The sequence below is a fragment of the Pleurodeles waltl genome, unplaced genomic scaffold (genome assembly GCF_031143425.1).
Source record: "Pleurodeles waltl isolate 20211129_DDA unplaced genomic scaffold, aPleWal1.hap1.20221129 scaffold_72, whole genome shotgun sequence".
In the NCBI taxonomy this organism is placed as follows: domain Eukaryota; kingdom Metazoa; phylum Chordata; class Amphibia; order Caudata; family Salamandridae; genus Pleurodeles; species Pleurodeles waltl.
The window spans coordinates 46,499-68,714 of record NW_027150393.1 but is presented as its reverse complement, the minus strand read 5'-3'; the positions used below and the strand labels follow the sequence as shown (position 1 = coordinate 68,714).

Here is a 22,216-nt window from a genome sequence, read left to right as displayed (position 1 = left end):
GTCAGTTGCTCACTGTTTGACCTTTGCAATGAAGCCTGAGCCTACAGCATTCAACCCAGCCAAGGAAGGAAGGTACGAGAGCGAAAATAGCTTTCCTGCCCTCACCAAGAACACACACCTTGAGCAAATAAAGTGCCAGACTTACAAGGTCCTATCGCCACCGGAGCATCACTTTTAGTGACGCCCCGGTGGCACTATGCACTGCGCGGTATTTACAAGATGGCGTTCAGCCACTTTTTGTGGCTTAACACCACCTTGTAAATACGGCCCCTTAGCACGCAGCGCGTTCCCTGGAAGGGGCGTGCAATGGGTGTTGTTGGGAGTGTGCCACAGCAACACCATAGCATTTTGATGCTGCTCCAGATTTAGGAGTTGGCGTAAATCTGCGTCAGCACCAAAATCCAACGCCATCCCAGGGGTGTCGTTAGAGTGGCGCACTGAGGAGAAATGTTTTCATTTCTCCTTGTTTTTGCTCTTTCTATGTGTGATGCATTCTGCAGCACACATAGAAGTAAGAGCAAATCACCATTGAAGATTTTTTTTTTGGGCAGGAAGGTGTCCCTTCCTGCACAAAAACAATTTCCCCCTCAACGCAGTCATCCTTGTACCATGGTGCAAGAACGGCTGCGTTGGCGCTCAGCAGCTAATTTAGAGCTGGCGCAGGGGGAAGCACAGGGGTGCGCTGTATTCTACTAAATACGGCGCTTCCCTGCATTTTGAAAATGACGGCGCGTGGGGCTTGCAAATTTGGCACAGCGTCGCGCTTAGTCATTTTCTTGTAAATCTGGGCCAAAATGTCTAAAGGATAGAGGCTTTTTATGTCATGTTCGATGAAGACCATGCAAATGACTCTAGTCGTACTGCAGAAGAGAGCACCATGTGCAGTTTCTTGCTTTGGGATGTAGTCTCCCACTCTCTGTCACCAACCCTCCGAGCAGGGTCGGGGCCGTTGCATTTCTGTGCCCAGGCTTGTTGGTCTAGGGGTATGATTCTCGCTTAGGGTGCGAGATGTCCCAGGTTCAAATCCCGGACTAGCCCATTTTAGCGGAAAACAATCAAATCCTGCTCAAAATACACAACCCCTCAACATTTCTCATTCCACTCGAAGCATTGTTGCGCAAAACATATTTTTTGCCTCAGGCGAAAAATGGATTACAATGCCTTGGCTTCCTTCCTGCTTGCTCTCAGTGCGCCCTGTGTGATGATTTCACAGGCTCTCCTTACTGGCATTTAGGCATCAGATATTTGTCTGTCTCTGCCCGCAGCTGTGGGATTTTTCAGGACGTCTGAGTGTATGCATGCTGGCTGACACCGCTGCAATTTTCACACTTACCCCTCGCATTCCGAGCAACTGCTGATAAAGTATAGAGGAAATCGTGCAAACATATGAGGGGAACTGTGCTCCTTCAGTCAAACCAGCAAGCTTGTTTCTGTAGTGTAGTGGTTATCACGTTCCCCTCACACGCGAAAGGTCCCCGGTTCGAGACCGGGCAGAAACACTTGGCAGCAGCAGCTTTTGTGTTTGCTCCCTAAAACCTCAGTCTCTCTCAATGCACACTTAGACAGAAATGACCTTTAAAAACTTGTGACCTGTGTAAAACGTGCTTTACTATTGCAGGACGCTAAAAAGTTATCTGCATCCCTCGGTGGTCGTGCATGTGCATTGTTTCTTGTTCTGTTTTTTTTTTTTTTTCTTGGCCATGTTATATTGTGGGGCCTTTAAAGCTGTGACTTTGATAGGAACATTGCAAGCGGCAAAATCAACAAGTGCAGACTGAAGAGTCCGACCTGCACACTGTTTTGGCTGTCAGGATGGCCGAGTGGTCTAAGGCGCCAGACTCAAGAGAGCTTGATCTTCAGTGAAGCTGAGCCTTCTGGTCTCTTCATGGAGGAGTGGGTTCAAATCCCACTTCTGACAGGTGTATTTTCTTCCCTTAAATCTTGCTCTGCTTGCAGAGCCAGCTCCTCACACCACTATCTTTGGAAGCTGCTGTGGCATGTGAGGAGAAATCCACCAACCCATCGGCTGGGCCCTCAATCAAAATTCTGTGTATTACTGGAAGGGGCGTCTCAGGCACACCTTCTGTTAGAGCTGCACTTTATGACAGTAACTACCATGCTGGTTTCTACTTAAGCAGTTGATTCTATCGTTTGAAGTGAGGCTCTCCTGCCACCTTTTGGGCAAAGAAGACACTGCCCCTGCAACAACACAGGCAGACAAGCTCAAACTAGGTTTCTTGGTTAGGTGGGCGGAGCATATTGGCAATGGTGCCTCCTCGTGACTTGCAATTTACATGAAGAAGACAGAGAGGCAGCTGGGAGTAGGCAGTACCCATGAACCCCTGAACACTGTCTTGCGACTAGCACACAATTCTGAAATGAGGCGGGGGAAAGGAGGTGATTTCCCCATCAAGGGCCATTCCGGGAAATCAGCCACCCTGCGTCTCCCAGGTGAGTGTTTCAGGCCTATGAGCCACTAATATAAATCTCGCCTGATCGAGCCTGATCAAGCGCTGATCGAGCAAGTGTGCTTGAATCCAAGAGGCATGCTCCTCTGGCTCAAGAGCTAGCAGGCCCTTCAGTGCTTCTGGTTGGGAAGTCTAAGGTGCAAGGGTCCATGACTTGCAGCGGGTTACAACTACCAGAAAGGGTCTGATTTTCACATCAGTGCCCTAGTTCAGCTCACTGGCACAGGGCATTTTGACTACCTCTTGCCTTGCTAGAGACAAACAAAAAATCCTTGACAGAAAACATCAATTGCTATGGCACGCTTAGAGAGAGAGAGCCTCCAAATGGCCCTGCTTTTCGGAAAGACGCTTCAGAAGATGTTTCAAATGACTATGCAGCGGCAGTCTAGTTGGTATAGGGGTATGATTCTCGCTTCGGGTGTGAGAGGACCTCGGTTCAAATCCCAGACAAACCCCTACCTTTATAGGTTCAGTCTGTGTTTTAAACAGGAGTATTTCTGCTTTTCACTCTTGTAAGATGTCATGTTGCAATGCAATACATGCTTTATACTGGCGTCGAGACGGTTCAGCATCATGAAGGTATGCGAGATTTCTTTGCAACTGCTTTTCTGTGCTGGAGCAGCAGTGCTCGTAGGAACATTAAATGCACAGTGCTTCTCCATGGTAATTTCGGGTCCAGTTCTGAAATCACCTCTTGGAATGAAAGTGATCCCAGTTCCTTTCTTCCAAGGGAAGAGATCGTGTTCCGGAAGGCTCAGCTTTGAGCGTCATGAACATTGGCCCTCATCCTTGCATCCCAGTCCAATGCATAGCCACATAAAGCAAGCAGGTGTGTCTGTTTTCATAGTGTGGTGGTTCCAGTACAATGCATAGCCACATGAAGCAAGCCGGCAAGTGTGTCTGTTTGTCTAGTGTAGTGGTTATCATGCGCACCTCACATGCGAAAGGTCCCTGGTTCGAGTCGCTGGGCTTTTTCACAGTATTTGCATTTCCTGCCTCACCTGACAGGCAAGCTGAGATAAAAGAGACTGTGTCTATCCCTCACCATCGTGAGGTACTATGCTCCTGGGGCATCTGTCACAGCTCACCAAGAGGAGTTGCGCCAGCTTACGGCAGTCAGTTGCTCACTGTTTGACCTTTGCAATGAAGCCTGAGCCTACAGCATTCAACCCAGCCAAGGAAGGAAGGTACGAGAGCGAAAATAGCTTTCCTGCCCTCACCAAGAACACACACCTTGAGCAAATAAAGTGCCAGACTTACAAGGTCCTATCGCCACCGGAGCATCACTTTTAGTGACGCCCCGGTGGCACTATGCACTGCGCGGTATTTACAAGATGGCGTTCAGCCACTTTTTGTGGCTTAACACCACCTTGTAAATACGGCCCCTTAGCACGCAGCGCGTTCCCTGGAAGGGGCGTGCAATGGGTGTTGTTGGGAGTGTGCCACAGCAACACCATAGCATTTTGATGCTGCTCCAGATTTAGGAGTTGGCGTAAATCTGCGTCAGCACCAAAATCCAACGCCATCCCAGGGGTGTCGTTAGAGTGGCGCACTGAGGAGAAATGTTTTCATTTCTCCTTGTTTTTGCTCTTTCTATGTGTGATGCATTCTGCAGCACACATAGAAGTAAGAGCAAATCACCATTGAAGATTTTTTTTTTGGGCAGGAAGGTGTCCCTTCCTGCACAAAAACAATTTCCCCCTCAACGCAGTCATCCTTGTACCATGGTGCAAGAACGGCTGCGTTGGCGCTCAGCAGCTAATTTAGAGCTGGCGCAGGGGGAAGCACAGGGGTGCGCTGTATTCTACTAAATACGGCGCTTCCCTGCATTTTGAAAATGACGGCGCGTGGGGCTTGCAAATTTGGCACAGCGTCGCGCTTAGTCATTTTCTTGTAAATCTGGGCCAAAATGTCTAAAGGATAGAGGCTTTTTATGTCATGTTCGATGAAGACCATGCAAATGACTCTAGTCGTACTGCAGAAGAGAGCACCATGTGCAGTTTCTTGCTTTGGGATGTAGTCTCCCACTCTCTGTCACCAACCCTCCGAGCAGGGTCGGGGCCGTTGCATTTCTGTGCCCAGGCTCGTTGGTCTAGGGGTATGATTCTCGCTTAGGGTGCGAGAGGTCCCAGGTTCAAATCCCGGACGAGCCCATTTTAGCAGAAAACAATCAAATCCTGCTCAAAATACACAAGCGCTCAACATTTCTCATTCCACTCGAAGCATTGTTGCGCAAAACATATTTTTTGCCTCAGGCGAAAAATGGATTACAATGCCTTGGCTTCCTTCCTGCTTGCTCTCAGTGCGCCCTGTGTGATGATTTCACAGGCTCTCCTTCCTGGCATTTAGGCATCAGATATTTGTCTGTCTCTGCCCGCAGCTGTGGGATTTTTCAGGACGTCTGAGTGTATGCATGCTGGCTGACACCGCTGCAATTTTCACACTTACCCCTCGCATTCCGAGCAACTGCTGATAAAGTATAGAGGAAATCGTGCAAACATATGAGGGGAACTGTGCTCCTTCAGTCAAACCAGCAAGCTTGTTTCTGTAGTGTAGTGGTTATCATGTTCGCCTCCCACGCGAAAGGTCCCCGGTTCGAGACCGGGCAGAAACACTTGGCAGCAGCAGCTTTTGTGTTTGCTCCCTAAAACCTCAGTCTCTCTCAATGCACACTTAGACAGAAATGACCTTTAAAAACTTGTGACCTGTGTAAAACGTGCTTTACTATTGCAGGACGCTAAAAAGTTATCTGCATCCCTCGGTGGTCGTGCATGTGCATTGTTTCTTGTTCTGTTTTTTTTTTTTTTCTTGGCCATGTTATGTTGTGGGGCCTTTAAAGCTGTGACTTTGATAGGAACATTGCAAGCGGCAAAATCAACAAGTGCAGACTGAAGAGTCCGACCTGCACACTGTTTTGGCTGTCAGGATGGCCGAGTGGTCTAAGGCGCCAGACTCAAGAGAGCTTGATCTTTAGTGAAGCTGAGCCTTCTGGTCTCTTCATGGAGGCGTGGGTTCAAATCTCACTTCTGACAGGTGTATTTTCTTCCCTTAAATCTTGCTCTGCTTGCAGAGCCAGCTCCTCACACCACTATCTTTGGAAGCTGCTGTGGCATGTGAGGAGAAATCCACCAACCCATCGGCTGGGCCCTCAATCAAAATTCTGTGTATTACTGGAAGGGGCGTCTCAGGCACACCTTCTGTTAGAGCTGCACTTTATGACAGTAACTACCATGCTGGTTTCTACTTAAGCAGTTGATTCTATCGTTTGAAGTGAGGCTCTCCTGCCACCTTTTGGGCAAAGAAGACACTGCCCCTGCAACAACACAGGCAGACAAGCTCAAACTAGGTTTCTTGGTTAGGTGGGCGGAGCATATTGGCAATGGTGCCTCCTCGTGACTTGCAATTTACATGAAGAAGACAGAGAGGCAGCTGGGAGTAGGCAGTACCCATGAACCCCTGAACACTGTCTTGCGACTAGCACACAATTCTGAAATGAGGCGGGGGAAAGGAGGTGATTTCCCCATCAAGGGCCATTCCGGGAAATCAGCCACCCTGCGTCTCCCAGGTGAGTGTTTCAGGCCTATGAGCCACTAATATAAATCTCGCCTGATCGAGCGCTGATCGAGCAAGTGTGCTTGAATCCAAGAGGCATGCTCCTCTGGCTCAAGAGCTAGCAGGCCCTTCAGTGCTTCTGGTTGGGAAGTCTAAGGTGCAAGGGTCCATGACTTGCAGCGGGTTACAACTACCAGAAAGGGTCTGCTTTTCACATCAGTGCCCTAGTTCAGCTCACTGGCACAGGGCATTTTGACTACCTCTTGCCTTGCTAGAGACAAACAAAAAATCCTTGACAGAAAACATCAATTGCTATGGCACGCTTAGAGAGAGAGAGCCTCCAAATGGCCCTGCTTTTCGGAAAGACGCTTCAGAAGATGTTTCAAATGACTACGCAGCGGCAGTCTAGTTGGTATAGGGGTATGATTCTCGCTTCGGGTGTGAGAGGACCTCGGTTCAAATCCCAGACAAACCCCTACCTCTATAGGTTCAGTCTGTGTTTTAAACAGGAGTATTTCTGCTTTTCACTCTTGTAAGATGTCATGTTGCAATGCAATACATGCTTTATACTGGCGTCGAGACGGTTCAGCATCATGAAGGTATGCGAGATTTCTTTGCAACTGCTTTTCTGTGCTGGAGCAGCAGTGCTCGTAGGAACATTAAATGCACAGTGCTTCTCCATGGTAATTTCGGGTCCAGTTCTGAAATCACCTCTTGGAATGAAAGTGATCCCAGTTCCTTTCTTCCAAGGGAAGAGATCGTGTTCCGGAAGGCTCAGCTTTGAGCGTCATGAACATTGGCCCTCATCCTTGCATCCCAGTCCAATGCATAGCCACATAAAGCAAGCAGGTGTGTCTGTTTCCATAGTGTGGTGGTTCCAGTACAATGCATAGCCACATGAAGCAAGCCGGCAAGTGTGTCTGTTTGTGTAGTGTAGTGGTTATCATGCGCACCTCACATGCGAAAGGTCCCTGGTTCGAGTCGCTGGGCTTTTTCACAGTATTTGCATTTCCTGCCTCACCTGACAGGCAAGCTGAGATAAAAGAGACTGTGTCTATCCCTCACCATCGTGAGGTACTACGCTCCTGGGGCATCTGTCACAGCTCACCAAGAGGAGTTGCGCCAGCTTACGGCAGTCAGTTGCTCACTGTTTGACCTTTACAATGAAGCCTGAGCCTACAGCATTCAAGCCAGCCAAGGAAGGAAGGTACGAGAGCGAAAATAGCTTTCCTGCCCTCACCAAGAACACACACCTTGAGCAAATAAAGTGCCAGACTTACAAGGCCCTATCGCCACCGGAGCATCACTTTTAGTGACGCCCCGGTGGCACTATGCACTGCGCGGTATTTACAAGATGGCGTTCAGCCACTTTTTGTGGCTTAACACCACCTTGTAAATACGGCCCCTTAGCACGCAGCGCGTTCCCTGGAAGGGGCGTGCAATGGGTGTTGTTGGGAGTGTGCCACAGCAACACCATAGCATTTTGATGCTGCTCCAGATTTAGGAGTTGGCGTAAATCTGCGTCAGCACCAAAATCCAACGCCATCCCAGGGGTGTCGTTAGAGTGGCGCACTGAGGAGAAATGTTTTCATTTCTCCTTGTTTTTGCTCTTTCTATGTGTGATGCATTCTGCAGCACACATAGAAGTAAGAGCAAATCACCATTGAAGATTTTTTTTTTGGGCAGGAAGGTGTCCCTTCCTGCACAAAACCAATTTCCCCCTCAACGCAGTCATCCTTGTACCATGGTGCAAGAACGGCTGCGTTGGCGCTCAGCAGCTAATTTAGAGCTGGCGCAGGGGGAAGCACAGGGGTGCGCTGTATTCTACTAAATACGGCGCTTCCCTGCATTTTGAAAATGACGGCGCGTGGGGCTTGCAAATTTGGCACAGCATCGCGCTTAGTCATTTTCTTGTAAATCTGGGCCAAAATGTCTAAAGGATAGAGGCTTTTTATGTCATGTTCGATGAAGACCATGCAAATGACTCTAGTCGTACTGCAGAAGAGAGCACCATGTGCAGTTTCTTGCTTTGGGATGTAGTCTCCCACTCTCTGTCACCAACCCTCCGAGCAGGGTCGGAGCCGTTGCATTTCTGTGCCCAGGCTCGTTGGTCTAGGGGTATGATTCTCGCTTAGGGTGCGAGAGGTCCCAGGTTCAAATCCCGGACGAGCCCATTTTAGCGGAAAACAATCAAATCCTGCTCAAAATACACAACCCCTCAACATTTCTCATTCCACTCGAAGCATTGTTGCGCAAAACATATTTTTTGCCTCAGGCGAAAAATGGATTACAATGCCTTGGCTTCCTTCCTGCTTGCTCTCAGTGCGCCCTGTGTGATGATTTCACAGGCTCTCCTTCCTGGCATTTAGGCATCAGATATTTGTCTGTCTCTGCCCGCAGCTGTGGGATTTTTCAGGACGTCTGAGTGTATGCATGCTGGCTGACACCGCTGCAATTTTCACACTTACCCCTCGCATTCCGAGCAACTGCTGATAAAGTATAGAGGAAATCGTGCAAACATATGAGGGGAACTGTGCTCCTTCAGTCAAACCAGCAAGCTTGTTTCTGTAGTGTAGTGGTTATCACGTTCGCCTCACACGCGAAAGGTCCCTGGTTTGAGACCGGGCAGAAACACTTGGCAGCAGCAGCTTTTGTGTTTGCTCCCTAAAACCTCAGTCTCTCTCAATGCACACTTAGACAGAAATGACCTTTAAAAACTTGTGACCTGTGTAAAACGTGCTTTACTATTGCAGGACGCTAAAAAGTAATCTGCATCCCTCGGTGGTCGTGCAGTGCATTGTTTCTTGTTCTGTTTTTTTTTTTTTTTCTTGGCCATGTTATATTGTGGGGCCTTTAAAGCTGTGACTTTGATAGGAACATTGCAAGCGGCAAAATCAACAAGTGCAGACTGAAGAGTCCGACCTGCACACTGTTTTGGCTGTCAGGATGGCCAAGTGGTCTAAGGTGCCAGACTCAAGAGAGCTTGATCTTCAGTGAAGCTGAGCCTTCTGGTCTCTTCATGGAGGCGTGGGTTCAAATCCCACTTCTGACAGGTGTATTTTCTTCCCTTAAATCTTGCTCTGCTTTGGAAGCTGCTGTGGCATGTGAGGAGAAATCCACCAACCCATCGGCTGGGCCCTCAATCAAAATTCTGTGTATTACTGGAAGGGGCGTCTCAGGCACACCTTCTGTTAGAGCTGCACTTTATGACAGTAACTACCATGCTGGTTTCTACTTAAGCAGTTGATTCTATCGTTTGAAGTGAGGCTCTCCTGCCACCTTTTGGGCAAAGAAGACACTGCCCCTGCAACAACACAGGCAGACAAGCTCAAACTAGGTTTCTTGGTTAGGTGGGCGGAGCATATTGGCAATGGTGCCTCCTCGTGACTTGCAATTTACATGAAGAAGACAGAGAGGCAGCTGGGAGTAGGCAGTACCCATGAACCCCTGAACACTGTCTTGCGACTAGCACACAATTCTGAAATGAGGCGGGGGAAAGGAGGTGATTTCCCCATCAAGGGCCATTCCGGGAAATCAGCCACCCTGCGTCTCCCAGGTGAGTGTTTCAGGCCTATGAGCCACTAATATAAATCTCGCCTGATCGAGCCTGATCAAGCGCTGATCGAGCAAGTGTGCTTGAATCCAAGAGGCATGCTCCTCTGGCTCAAGAGCTAGCAGGCCCTTCAGTGCTTCTGGTTGGGAAGTCTAAGGTGCAAGGGTCCATGACTTGCAGCGGGTTACAACTACCAGAAAGGGTCTGCTTTTCACATCAGTGCCCTAGTTCAGCTCACTGGCACAGGGCATTTTGACTACCTCTTGCCTTGCTAGAGACAAACAAAAAATCCTTGACAGAAAACATCAATTGCTATGGCACGCTTAGAGAGAGAGAGCCTCCAAATGGCCCTGCTTTTCGGAAAGACGCTTCAGAAGATGTTTCAAATGACTATGCAGCGGCAGTCTAGTTGGTATAGGGGTATGATTCTCGCTTCGGGTGTGAGAGGACCTCGGTTCAAATCCCAGACAAACCCCTACCTTTATAGGTTCAGTCTGTGTTTTAAACAGGAGTATTTCTGCTTTTCACTCTTGTAAGATGTCATGTTGCAATGCAATACATGCTTTATACTGGCGTCGAGACGGTTCAGCATCATGAAGGTATGCGAGATTTCTTTGCAACTGCTTTTCTGTGCTGGAGCAGCAGTGCTCGTAGGAACATTAAATGCACAGTGCTTCTCCATGGTAATTTCGGGTCCAGTTCTGAAATCACCTCTTGGAATGAAAGTGATCCCAGTTCCTTTCTTCCAAGGGAAGAGATCGTGTTCCGGAAGGCTCAGCTTTGAGCGTCATGAACATTGGCCCTCATCCTTGCATCCCAGTCCAATGCATAGCCACATAAAGCAAGCAGGTGTGTCTGTTTTCATAGTGTGGTGGTTCCAGTACAATGCATAGCCACATGAAGCAAGCCGGCAAGTGTGTCTGTTTGTCTAGTGTAGTGGTTATCATGCGCACCTCACATGCGAAAGGTCCCTGGTTCGAGTCGCTGGGCTTTTTCACAGTATTTGCATTTCCTGCCTCACCTGACAGGCAAGCTGAGATAAAAGAGACTGTGTCTATCCCTCACCATCGTGAGGTACTACGCTCCTGGGGCATCTGTCACAGCTCACCAAGAGGAGTTGCGCCAGCTTACGGCAGTCAGTTGCTCACTGTTTGACCTTTGCAATGAAGCCTGAGCCTACAGCATTCAACCCAGCCAAGGAAGGAAGGTACGAGAGCGAAAATAGCTTTCCTGCCCTCACCAAGAACACACACCTTGAGCAAATAAAGTGCCAGACTTACAAGGTCCTATCGCCACCGGAGCATCACTTTTAGTGACGCCCCGGTGGCACTATGCACTGCGCGGTATTTACAAGATGGCGTTCAGCCACTTTTTGTGGCTTAACACCACCTTGTAAATACGGCCCCTTAGCACGCAGCGCGTTCCCTGGAAGGGGCGTGCAATGGGTGTTGTTGGGAGTGTGCCACAGCAACACCATAGCATTTTGATGCTGCTCCAGATTTAGGAGTTGGCGTAAATCTGCGTCAGCACCAAAATCCAACGCCATCCCAGGGGTGTCGTTAGAGTCGCGCACTGAGGAGAAATGTTTTCATTTCTCCTTGTTTTTGCTCTTTCTATGTGTGATGCATTCTGCAGCACACATAGAAGTAAGAGCAAATCACCATTGAAGATTTTTTTTTTGGGCAGGAAGGTGTCCCTTCCTGCACAAAAACAATTTCCCCCTCAACGCAGTCATCCTTGTACCATGGTGCAAGAACGGCTGCGTTGGCGCTCAGCAGCTAATTTAGAGCTGGCGCAGGGGGAAGCACAGGGGTGCGCTGTATTCTACTAAATACGGCGCTTCCCTGCATTTTGAAAATGACGGCGCGTGGGGCTTGCAAATTTGGCACAGCGTCGCGCTTAGTCATTTTCTTGTAAATCTGGGCCAAAATGTCTAAAGGATAGAGGCTTTTTATGTCATGTTCGATGAAGACCATGCAAATGACTCTAGTCGTACTGCAGAAGAGAGCACCATGTGCAGTTTCTTGCTTTGGGATGTAGTCTCCCACTCTCTGTCACCAACCCTCCGAGCAGGGTCGGGGCCGTTGCATTTCTGTGCCCAGGCTCGTTGGTCTAGGGGTATGATTCTCGCTTAGGGTGCGAGAGGTCCCAGGTTCAAATCCCGGACGAGCCCATTTTAGCAGAAAACAATCAAATCCTGCTCAAAATACACAAGCGCTCAACATTTCTCATTCCACTCGAAGCATTGTTGCGCAAAACATATTTTTTGCCTCAGGCGAAAAATGGATTACAATGCCTTGGCTTCCTTCCTGCTTGCTCTCAGTGCGCCCTGTGTGATGATTTCACAGGCTCTCCTTCCTGGCATTTAGGCATCAGATATTTGTCTGTCTCTGCCCGCAGCTGTGGGATTTTTCAGGACGTCTGAGTGTATGCATGCTGGCTGACACCGCTGCAATTTTCACACTTACCCCTCGCATTCCGAGCAACTGCTGATAAAGTATAGAGGAAATCGTGCAAACATATGAGGGGAACTGTGCTCCTTCAGTCAAACCAGCAAGCTTGTTTCTGTAGTGTAGTGGTTATCATGTTCGCCTCACACGCGAAAGGTCCCCGGTTCGAGACCGGGCAGAAACACTTGGCAGCAGCAGCTTTTGTGTTTGCTCCCTAAAACCTCAGTCTCTCTCAATGCACACTTAGACAGAAATGACCTTTAAAAACTTGTGACCTGTGTAAAACGTGCTTTACTATTGCAGGACGCTAAAAAGTTATCTGCATCCCTCGGTGGTCGTGCATGTGCATTGTTTCTTGTTCTGTTTTTTTTTTTTTTTCTTGGCCATGTTATGTTGTGGGGCCTTTAAAGCTGTGACTTTGATAGGAACATTGCAAGCGGCAAAATCAACAAGTGCAGACTGAAGAGTCCTACCTGCACACTGTTTTGGCTGTCAGGATGGCCGAGTGGTCTAAGGCGCCAGACTCAAGAGAGCTTGATCTTTAGTGAAGCTGAGCCTTCTGGTCTCTTCATGGAGGCGTGGGTTCAAATCTCACTTCTGACAGGTGTATTTTCTTCCCTTAAATCTTGCTCTGCTTGCAGAGCCAGCTCCTCACACCACTATCTTTGGAAGCTGCTGTGGCATGTGAGGAGAAATCCACCAACCCATCGGCTGGGCCCTCAATCAAAATTCTGTGTATTACTGGAAGGGGCGTCTCAGGCACACCTTCTGTTAGAGCTGCACTTTATGACAGTAACTACCATGCTGGTTTCTACTTAAGCAGTTGATTCTATCGTTTGAAGTGAGGCTCTCCTGCCACCTTTTGGGCAAAGAAGACACTGCCCCTGCAACAACACAGGCAGACAAGCTCAAACTAGGTTTCTTGGTTAGGTGGGCGGAGCATATTGGCAATGGTGCCTCCTCGTGACTTGCAATTTACATGAAGAAGACAGAGAGGCAGCTGGGAGTAGGCAGTACCCATGAACCCCTGAACACTGTCTTGCGACTAGCACACAATTCTGAAATGAGGCGGGGGAAAGGAGGTGATTTCCCCATCAAGGGCCATTCCGGGAAATCAGCCACCCTGCGTCTCCCAGGTGAGTGTTTCAGGCCTATGAGCCACTAATATAAATCTCGCCTGATCGAGCGCTGATCGAGCAAGTGTGCTTGAATCCAAGAGGCATGCTCCTCTGGCTCAAGAGCTAGCAGGCCCTTCAGTGCTTCTGGTTGGGAAGTCTAAGGTGCAAGGGTCCATGACTTGCAGCGGGTTACAACTACCAGAAAGGGTCTGCTTTTCACATCAGTGCCCTAGTTCAGCTCACTGGCACAGGGCATTTTGACTACCTCTTGCCTTGCTAGAGACAAACAAAAAATCCTTGACAGAAAACATCAATTGCTATGGCACGCTTAGAGAGAGAGAGCCTCCAAATGGCCCTGCTTTTCGGAAAGACGCTTCAGAAGATGTTTCAAATGACTATGCTGCGGCAGTCTAGTTGGTATAGGGGTATGATTCTCGCTTCGGGTGTGAGAGGACCTCGGTTCAAATCCCAGACAAACCCCTACCTTTATAGGTTCAGTCTGTGTTTTAAACAGGAGTATTTATGCTTTTCACTCTTGTAAGATGTCATGTTGCAATTCAATACATGCTTTATACTGGCGTCGAGACGGTTCAGCATCATGAAGGTATGCGAGATTTCTTTGCAACTGCTTTTCTGTGCTGGAGCAGCAGTGCTCGTAGGAACATTAAATGCACAGTGCTTCTCCATGGTAATTTCGGGTCCAGTTCTGAAATCACCTCTTGGAATGAAAGTGATCCCAGTTCCTTTCTTCCAAGGGAAGAGATCGTGTTCCGGAAGGCTCAGCTTTGAGCGTCATGAACATTGGCCCTCATCCTTGCATCCCAGTCCAATGCATAGCCACATAAAGCAAGCAGGTGTGTCTGTTTCCATAGTGTGGTGGTTCCAGTACAATGCATAGCCACATGAAGCAAGCCGGCAAGTGTGTCTGTTTGTCTAGTGTAGTGGTTATCATGCGCACCTCACATGCGAAAGGTCCCTGGTTCGAGTCGCTGGGCTTTTTCACAGTATTTGCATTTCCTGCCTCACCTGACAGGCAAGCTGAGATAAAAGAGACTGTGTCTATCCCTCACCATCGTGAGGTACTACGCTCCTGGGGCATCTGTCACAGCTCACCAAGAGGAGTTGCGCCAGCTTACTGCAGTCAGTTGCTCACTGTTTGACCTTTGCAATGAAGCCTGAGCCTACAGCATTCAAGCCAGCCAAGGAAGGAAGGTACGAGAGCGAAAATAGCTTTCCTGCCCTCACCAAGAACACACACCTTGAGCAAATAAAGTGCCAGACTTACAAGGTCCTATCGCCACCGGAGCATCACTTTTAGTGACGCCCCGGTGGCACTATGCACTGCGCGGTATTTACAAGATGGCGTTCAGCCACTTTTTGTGGCTTAACACCACCTTGTAAAAACGGCCCCTTAGCACGCAGCGCGTTCCCTGGAAGGGGCGTGCAATGGGTGTTGTTGGGAGTGTGCCACAGCAACACCATAGCATTTTGATGCTGCTCCAGATTTAGGAGTTGGCGTAAATCTGCGTCAGCACCAAAATCCAACGCCATCCCAGGGGTGTCGTTAGAGTGGCGCACTGAGGAGAAATGTTTTCATTTCTCCTTGTTTTTGCTCCTTCTATGTGTGATGCATTCTGCAGCACACATAGAAGTAAGAGCAAATCACCATTGAAGATTTTTTTTTTGGGCAGGAAGGTGTCCCTTCCTGCACAAAAACAATTTCCCCCTCAACGCAGTCATCCTTGTACCATGGTGCAAGAACGGCTGCGTTGGCGCTCAGCAGCTAATTTAGAGCTGGCGCAGGGGGAAGCACAGGGGTGCGCTGTATTCTACTAAATACGGCGCTTCCCTGCATTTTGAAAATGACGGCGCGTGGGGCTTGCAAATTTGGCACAGCGTCGCGCTTAGTCATTTTCTTGTAAATCTGGGCCAAAATGTCTAAAGGATAGAGGCTTTTTATGTCATGTTCGATGAAGACCATGCAAATGACTCTAGTCGTACTGCAGAAGAGATCACCATGTGCAGTTTCTTGCTTTGGGATGTAGTCTCCCACTCTCTGTCACCAACCCTCCGAGCAGGGTCGGAGCCGTTGCATTTCTGTGCCCAGGCTCGTTGGTCTAGGGGTATGATTCTCGCTTAGGGTGCGAGAGGTCCCAGGTTCAAATCCCGGACGAGCCCATTTTAGCGGAAAACAATCAAATCCTGCTCAAAATACACTACCCCTCAACATTTCTCATTCCACTCGAAGCATTGTTGCGCAAAACATATTTTTTGCCTCAGGCGAAAAATGGATTACAATGCCTTGGCTTTCTTCCTGCTTGCTCTCAGTGCGCCCTGTGTGATGATTTCACAGGCTCTCCTTCCTGGCATTTAGGCATCAGATATTTGTCTGTCTCTGCCCGCAGCTGTGGGATTTTTCAGGACGTCTGAGTGTATGCATGCTGGCTGACACCGCTGCAATTTTCACACTTACCCCTCGCATTCCGAGCAACTGCTGATAAAGTATAGAGGAAATCGTGCAAACATATGAGGGGAACTGTGCTCCTTCAGTCAAACCAGCAAGCTTGTTTCTGTAGTGTAGTGGTTATCACGTTCGCCTCACACGCGAAAGGTCCCCCGTTCGAGACCGGGCAGAAACACTTGGCAGCAGCAGCTTTTGTGTTTGCTCCCTAAAACCTCAGTCTCTCTCAATGCACACTTAGACAGAAATGACCTTTAAAAACTTGTGACCTGTGTAAAACGTGCTTTACTATTGCAGGACGCTAAAAAGTTATCTGCATCCCTCGGTGGTCGTGCATGTGCATTGTTTCTTGTTCTGTTTTTTTTTTTTTTTCTTGGCCATGTTATATTGTGGGGCCTTTAAAGCTGTGACTTTGATAGGAACATTGCAAGCGGCAAAATCAACAAGTGCAGACTGAAGAGTCCGACCTGCACACTGTTTTGGCTGTCAGGATGGCCAAGTGGTCTAAGGCGCCAGACTCAAGAGAGCTTGATCTTCAGTGAAGTTGAGCCTTCTGGTCTCTTCATGGAGAAGTGGGTTCAAATCCCACTTCTGACAGGTGTATTTTCTTCCCTTAAATCTTGCTCTGCTTGCAGAGCCAGCTCCTCACACCACTATCTTTGGAAGCTGCTGTGGCATGTGAGGAGAAATCCACCAACCCATCGGCTGGGCCCTCAATCAAAATTCTGTGTATTACTGGAAGGGGCATCTCAGGCACACCTTCTGTTAGAGCTGCACTTTATGACAGTAACTACCATGCTGGTTTCTACTTAAGCAGTTGATTCTATTGTTTGAAGTGAGGCTCTCCTGCCACCTTTTGGGCAAAGAAGACACTGCCCCTGCAACAACACAGGCAGACAAGCTCAAACTAGGTTTCTTGGTTAGGTGGGCGGAGCATATTGGCAATGGTGCCTCCTCGTGACTTGCAATTTACATGAAGAAGACAGAGAGGCAGCTGGGAGTAGGCAGTACCCATGAACCCCTGAACACTGTCTTGCGACTAGCACACAATTCTGAAATGAGGCGGGGAAAGGAGGTGATTTCCCCATCAAGGGCCATTCCGGGAAATCAGCCACCCTGCGTCTCCCAGGTGAGTGTTTCAGGCCTATGAGCCACTAATATAAATCTCGCCTGATCGAGCCTAATCGAGCGCTGATCGAGGAAGTGTGTTTGAATCCAAGAGGCATGCTCCTCTGGCTCAAGAGCTAGCAGGCCCTTCAGTGCTTCTGGTTGGGAAGTCTAAGGTGCAAGGGTCCATGACTTGCAGCGGGTTACAACTACCAGAAAGGGTCTGCTTTTCACATCAGTGCCCTAGTTCAGCTCACTGGCACAGGGCATTTTGACTACCTCTTGCCTTGCTAGAGACAAACAAAAAATCCTTGACAGAAAACATCAATTGCTATGGCACGCTTAGAGAGAGAGAGCCTCCAAATGGCCCTGCTTTTCGGAAAGACGCTTCAGAAGATGTTTCAAATGACTATACAGCGGCAGTCTAGTTGGTATAGGGGTATGATTCTCGCTTCGGGTGTGAGAGGACCTCGGTTCAAATCCCAGACAAACCCCTACCTTTATAGGTTCAGTCTGTGTTTTAAACAGGAGTATTTCTGCTTTTCACTCTTGTAAGATGTCATGTTGCAATGCAATACATGCTTTATACTGGCGTCGAGACGGTTCAGCATCATGAAGGTATGCGAGATTTCTTTGCAACTGCTTTTCTGTGCTGGAGCAGCAGTGCTCGTAGGAACATTAAATGCACAGTGCTTCTCCATGGTAATTTCGGGTCCAGTTCTGAAATCACCTCTTGGAATGAAAGTGATCCCAGTTCCTTTCTTCCAAGGGAAGAGATCGTGTTCCGGAAGGCTCAGCTTTGAGCGTCATGAACATTGGCCCTCATCCTTGCATCCCAGTCCAATGCATAGCCACATAAAGCAAGCAGGTGTTTCTGTTTTCATAGTGTGGTGGTTCCAGTACAATGCATAGCCACATGAAGCAAGCCGGCAAGTGTGTCTGTTTGTCTAGTGTAGTGGTTATCATGCGCACCTCACATGCGAAAGGTCCCTGGTTCGAGTCGCTGGGCTTTTTCACAGTATTTGCATTTCCTGCCTCACCTGACAGGCAAGCTGAGATAAAAGAGACTGTGTCTATCCCTCACCATCGTGAGGTACTACGCTCCTGGGGCATCTGTCACAGCTCACCAAGAGGAGTTGCGCCAGCTTACGGCAGTCAGTTGCTCACTGTTTGACCTTTGCAATGAAGCCTGAGCCTACAGCATTCAACCCAGCCAAGGAAGGAAGGTACGAGAGCGAAAATAGCTTTCCTGCCCTCACCAAGAACACACACCTTGAGCAAATAAAGTGCCAGACTTACAAGGTCCTATCGCCACCGGAGCATCACTTTTAGTGACGCCCCGGTGGCACTATGCACTGCGCGGTATTTACAAGATGGCGTTCAGCCACTTTTTGTGGCTTAACACCACCTTGTAAATACGGCCCCTTAGCACGCAGCGCGTTCCCTGGAAGGGGCGTGCAATGGGTGTTGTTGGGAGTGTGCCACAGCAACACCATAGCATTTTGATGCTGCTCCAGATTTAGGAGTTGGCGTAAATCTGCGTCAGCACCAAAATCCAACGCCATCCCAGGGGTGTCGTTAGAGTGGCGCACTGAGGAGAAATGTTTTCATTTCTCCTTGTTTTTGCTCTTTCTATGTGTGATGCATTCTGCAGCACACATAGAAGTAAGAGCAAATCACCATTGAAGATTTTTTTTTTGGGCAGGAAGGTGTCCCTTCCTGCACAAAAACAATTTCCCCCTCAACGCAGTCATCCTTGTACCATGGTGCAAGAACGGCTGCGTTGGCGCTCAGCAGCTAATTTAGAGCTGGCGCAGGGGGAAGCACAGGGGTGCGCTGTATTCTACTAAATACGGCGCTTCCCTGCATTTTGAAAATGACGGCGCGTGGGGCTTGCAAATTTGGCACAGCGTCGCGCTTAGTCATTTTCTTGTAAATCTGGGCCAAAATGTCTAAAGGATAGAGGCTTTTTATGTCATGTTCGATGAAGACCATGCAAATGACTCTAGTCGTACTGCAGAAGAGAGCACCATGTGCAGTTTCTTGCTTTGGGATGTAGTCTCCCACTCTCTGTCACCAACCCTCCGAGCAGGGTCGGGGCCGTTGCATTTCTGTGCCCAGGCTCGTTGGTCTAGGGGTATGATTCTCGCTTAGGGTGCGAGAGGTCCCAGGTTCAAATCCCGGACGAGCCCATTTTAGCAGAAAACAATCAAATCCTGCTCAAAATACACAAGCGCTCAACATTTCTCATTCCACTCGAAGCATTGTTGCGCAAAACATATTTTTTGCCTCAGGCGAAAAATGGATTACAATGCCTTGGCTTCCTTCCTGCTTGCTCTCAGTGCGCCCTGTGTGATGATTTCACAGGCTCTCCTTCCTGGCATTTAGGCATCAGATATTTGTCTGTCTCTGCCCGCAGCTGTGGGATTTTTCAGGACGTCTGAGTGTATGCATGCTGGCTGACACCGCTGCAATTTTCACACTTACCCCTCGCATTCCGAGCAACTGCTGATAAAGTATAGAGGAAATCGTGCAAACATATGAGGGGAACTGTGCTCCTTCAGTCAAACCAGCAAGCTTGTTTCTGTAGTGTAGTGGTTATCATGTTCGCCTCACACGCGAAAGGTCCCCGGTTCGAGACCGGGCAGAAACACTTGGCAGCAGCAGCTTTTGTGTTTGCTCCCTAAAACCTCAGTCTCTCTCAATGCACACTTAGACAGAAATGACCTTTAAAAACTTGTGACCTGTGTAAAACGTGCTTTACTATTGCAGGACGCTAAAAAGTTATCTGCATCCCTCGGTGGTCGTGCATGTGCATTGTTTCTTGTTCTGTTTTTTTTTTTTTTTCTTGGCCATGTTATGTTGTGGGGCCTTTAAAGCTGTGACTTTGATAGGAACATTGCAAGCTGCAAAATCAACAAGTGCAGACTGAAGAGTCCGACCTGCACACTGTTTTGGCTGTCAGGATGGCCGAGTGGTCTAAGGCGCCAGACTCAAGAGAGCTTGATCTTTAGTGAAGCTGAGCCTTCTGGTCTCTTCTTGGAGGCGTGGGTTCAAATCTCACTTCTGACAGGTGTATTTTCTTCCCTTAAATCTTGCTCTGCTTGCAGAGCCAGCTCCTCACACCACTATCTTTGGAAGCTGCTGTGGCATGTGAGGAGAAATCCACCAACCCATCGGCTGGGCCCTCAATCAAAATTCTGTGTATTACTGGAAGGGGCGTCTCAGGCACACCTTCTGTTAGAGCTGCACTTTATGACAGTAACTACCATGCTGGTTTCTACTTAAGCAGTTGATTCTATCGTTTGAAGTGAGGCTCTCCTGCCACCTTTTGGGCAAAGAAGACACTGCCCCTGCAACAACACAGGCAGACAAGCTCAAACTAGGTTTCTTGGTTAGGTGGGCGGAGCATATTGGCAATGGTGCCTCCTCGTGACTTGCAATTTACATGAAGAAGACAGAGAGGCAGCTGGGAGTAGGCAGTACCCATGAACCCCTGAACACTGTCTTGCGACTAGCACACAATTCTGAAATGAGGCGGGGGAAAGGAGGTGATTTCCCCATCAAGGGCCATTCCGGGAAATCAGCCACCCTGCGTCTCCCAGGTGAGTGTTTCAGGCCTATGAGCCACTAATATAAATCTCGCCTGATCGAGCGCTGATCGAGCAAGTGTGCTTGAATCCAAGAGGCATGCTCCTCTGGCTCAAGAGCTAGCAGGCCCTTCAGTGCTTCTGGTTGGGAAGTCTAAGGTGCAAGGGTCCATGACTTGCAGCGGGTTACAACTACCAGAAAGGGTCTGCTTTTCACATCAGTGCCCTAGTTCAGCTCACTGGCACAGGGCATTTTGACTACCTCTTGCCTTGCTAGAGACAAACAAAAAATCCTTGACAGAAAACATCAATTGCTATGGCACGCTTAGAGAGAGAGAGCCTCCAAATGGCCCTGCTTTTCGGAAAGACGCTTCAGAAGATGTTTCAAATGACTATGCTGCGGCAGTCTAGTTGGTATAGGGGTATGATTCTCGCTTCGGGTGTGAGAGGACCTCGGTTCAAATCCCAGACAAACCCCTACCTTTATAGGTTCAGTCTGTGTTTTAAACAGGAGTATTTATGCTTTTCACTCTTGTAAGATGTCATGTTGCAATTCAATACATGCTTTATACTGGCGTCGAGACGGTTCAGCATCATGAAGGTATGCGAGATTTCTTTGCAACTGCTTTTCTGTGCTGGAGCAGCAGTGCTCGTAGGAACATTAAATGCACAGTGCTTCTCCATGGTAATTTCGGGTCCAGTTCTGAAATCACCTCTTGGAATGAAAGTGATCCCAGTTCCTTTCTTCCAAGGGAAGAGATCGTGTTCCGGAAGGCTCAGCTTTGAGCGTCATGAACATTGGCCCTCATCCTTGCATCCCAGTCCAATGCATAGCCACATAAAGCAAGCAGGTGTGTCTGTTTCCATAGTGTGGTGGTTCCAGTACAATGCATAGCCACATGAAGCAAGCCGGCAAGTGTGTCTGTTTGTCTAGTGTAGTGGTTATCATGCGCACCTCACATGCGAAAGGTCCCTGGTTCGAGTCGCTGGGCTTTTTCACAGTATTTGCATTTCCTGCCTCACCTGACAGGCAAGCTGAGATAAAAGAGACTGTGTCTATCCCTCACCATCGTGAGGTACTACGCTCCTGGGGCATCTGTCACAGCTCACCAAGAGGAGTTGCGCCAGCTTACTGCAGTCAGTTGCTCACTGTTTGACCTTTGCAATGAAGCCTGAGCCTACAGCATTCAAGCCAGCCAAGGAAGGAAGGTACGAGAGCGAAAATAGCTTTCCTGCCCTCACCAAGAACACACACCTTGAGCAAATAAAGTGCCAGACTTACAAGGTCCTATCGCCACCGGAGCATCACTTTTAGTGACGCCCCGGTGGCACTATGCACTGCGCGGTATTTACAAGATGGCGTTCAGCCACTTTTTGTGGCTTAACACCACCTTGTAAAAACGGCCCCTTAGCACGCAGCGCGTTCCCTGGAAGGGGCGTGCAATGGGTGTTGTTGGGAGTGTGCCACAGCAACACCATAGCATTTTGATGCTGCTCCAGATTTAGGAGTTGGCGTAAATCTGCGTCAGCACCAAAATCCAACGCCATCCCAGGGGTGTCGTTAGAGTGGCGCACTGAGGAGAAATGTTTTCATTTCTCCTTGTTTTTGCTCCTTCTATGTGTGATGCATTCTGCAGCACACATAGAAGTAAGAGCAAATCACCATTGAAGATTTTTTTTTTGGGCAGGAAGGTGTCCCTTCCTGCACAAAAACAATTTCCCCCTCAACGCAGTCATCCTTGTACCATGGTGCAAGAACGGCTGCGTTGGCGCTCAGCAGCTAATTTAGAGCTGGCGCAGGGGGAAGCACAGGGGTGCGCTGTATTCTACTAAATACGGCGCTTCCCTGCATTTTGAAAATGACGGCGCGTGGGGCTTGCAAATTTGGCACAGCGTCGCGCTTAGTCATTTTCTTGT

The 22,216-nt window shown here is 48.7% G+C and overlaps 6 non-coding genes across 6 annotated transcripts; all 6 read left to right on the top strand.

Annotated features, from left to right (window-relative positions):
• Positions 1 to 1,426: 1,426 nt before the first annotated feature.
• On the top strand, positions 1,427 to 1,499 carry TRNAV-CAC (transfer RNA valine (anticodon CAC)). Its single transcript has one exon. It is a non-coding gene; the product is annotated as a tRNA-Val (tRNA).
• A 3,510-nt stretch (positions 1,500 to 5,009) lies between these two features.
• TRNAG-CCC (transfer RNA glycine (anticodon CCC)) lies at positions 5,010 to 5,082 on the top strand. The gene has a single exon. It is a non-coding gene; the product is annotated as a tRNA-Gly (tRNA).
• Positions 5,083 to 8,581: 3,499 nt separating this feature from the next.
• TRNAV-CAC (transfer RNA valine (anticodon CAC)) lies at positions 8,582 to 8,654 on the top strand. The gene has a single exon. It is a non-coding gene; the product is annotated as a tRNA-Val (tRNA).
• Positions 8,655 to 12,134: 3,480 nt separating this feature from the next.
• On the top strand, positions 12,135 to 12,207 carry TRNAV-CAC (transfer RNA valine (anticodon CAC)). The gene has a single exon. It is a non-coding gene; the product is annotated as a tRNA-Val (tRNA).
• A 3,500-nt stretch (positions 12,208 to 15,707) lies between these two features.
• On the top strand, positions 15,708 to 15,780 carry TRNAV-CAC (transfer RNA valine (anticodon CAC)). Its single transcript has one exon. It is a non-coding gene; the product is annotated as a tRNA-Val (tRNA).
• A 3,509-nt stretch (positions 15,781 to 19,289) lies between these two features.
• On the top strand, positions 19,290 to 19,362 carry TRNAV-CAC (transfer RNA valine (anticodon CAC)). The gene has a single exon. It is a non-coding gene; the product is annotated as a tRNA-Val (tRNA).
• The last annotated feature ends 2,854 nt before the right edge of the window (positions 19,363 to 22,216 follow it).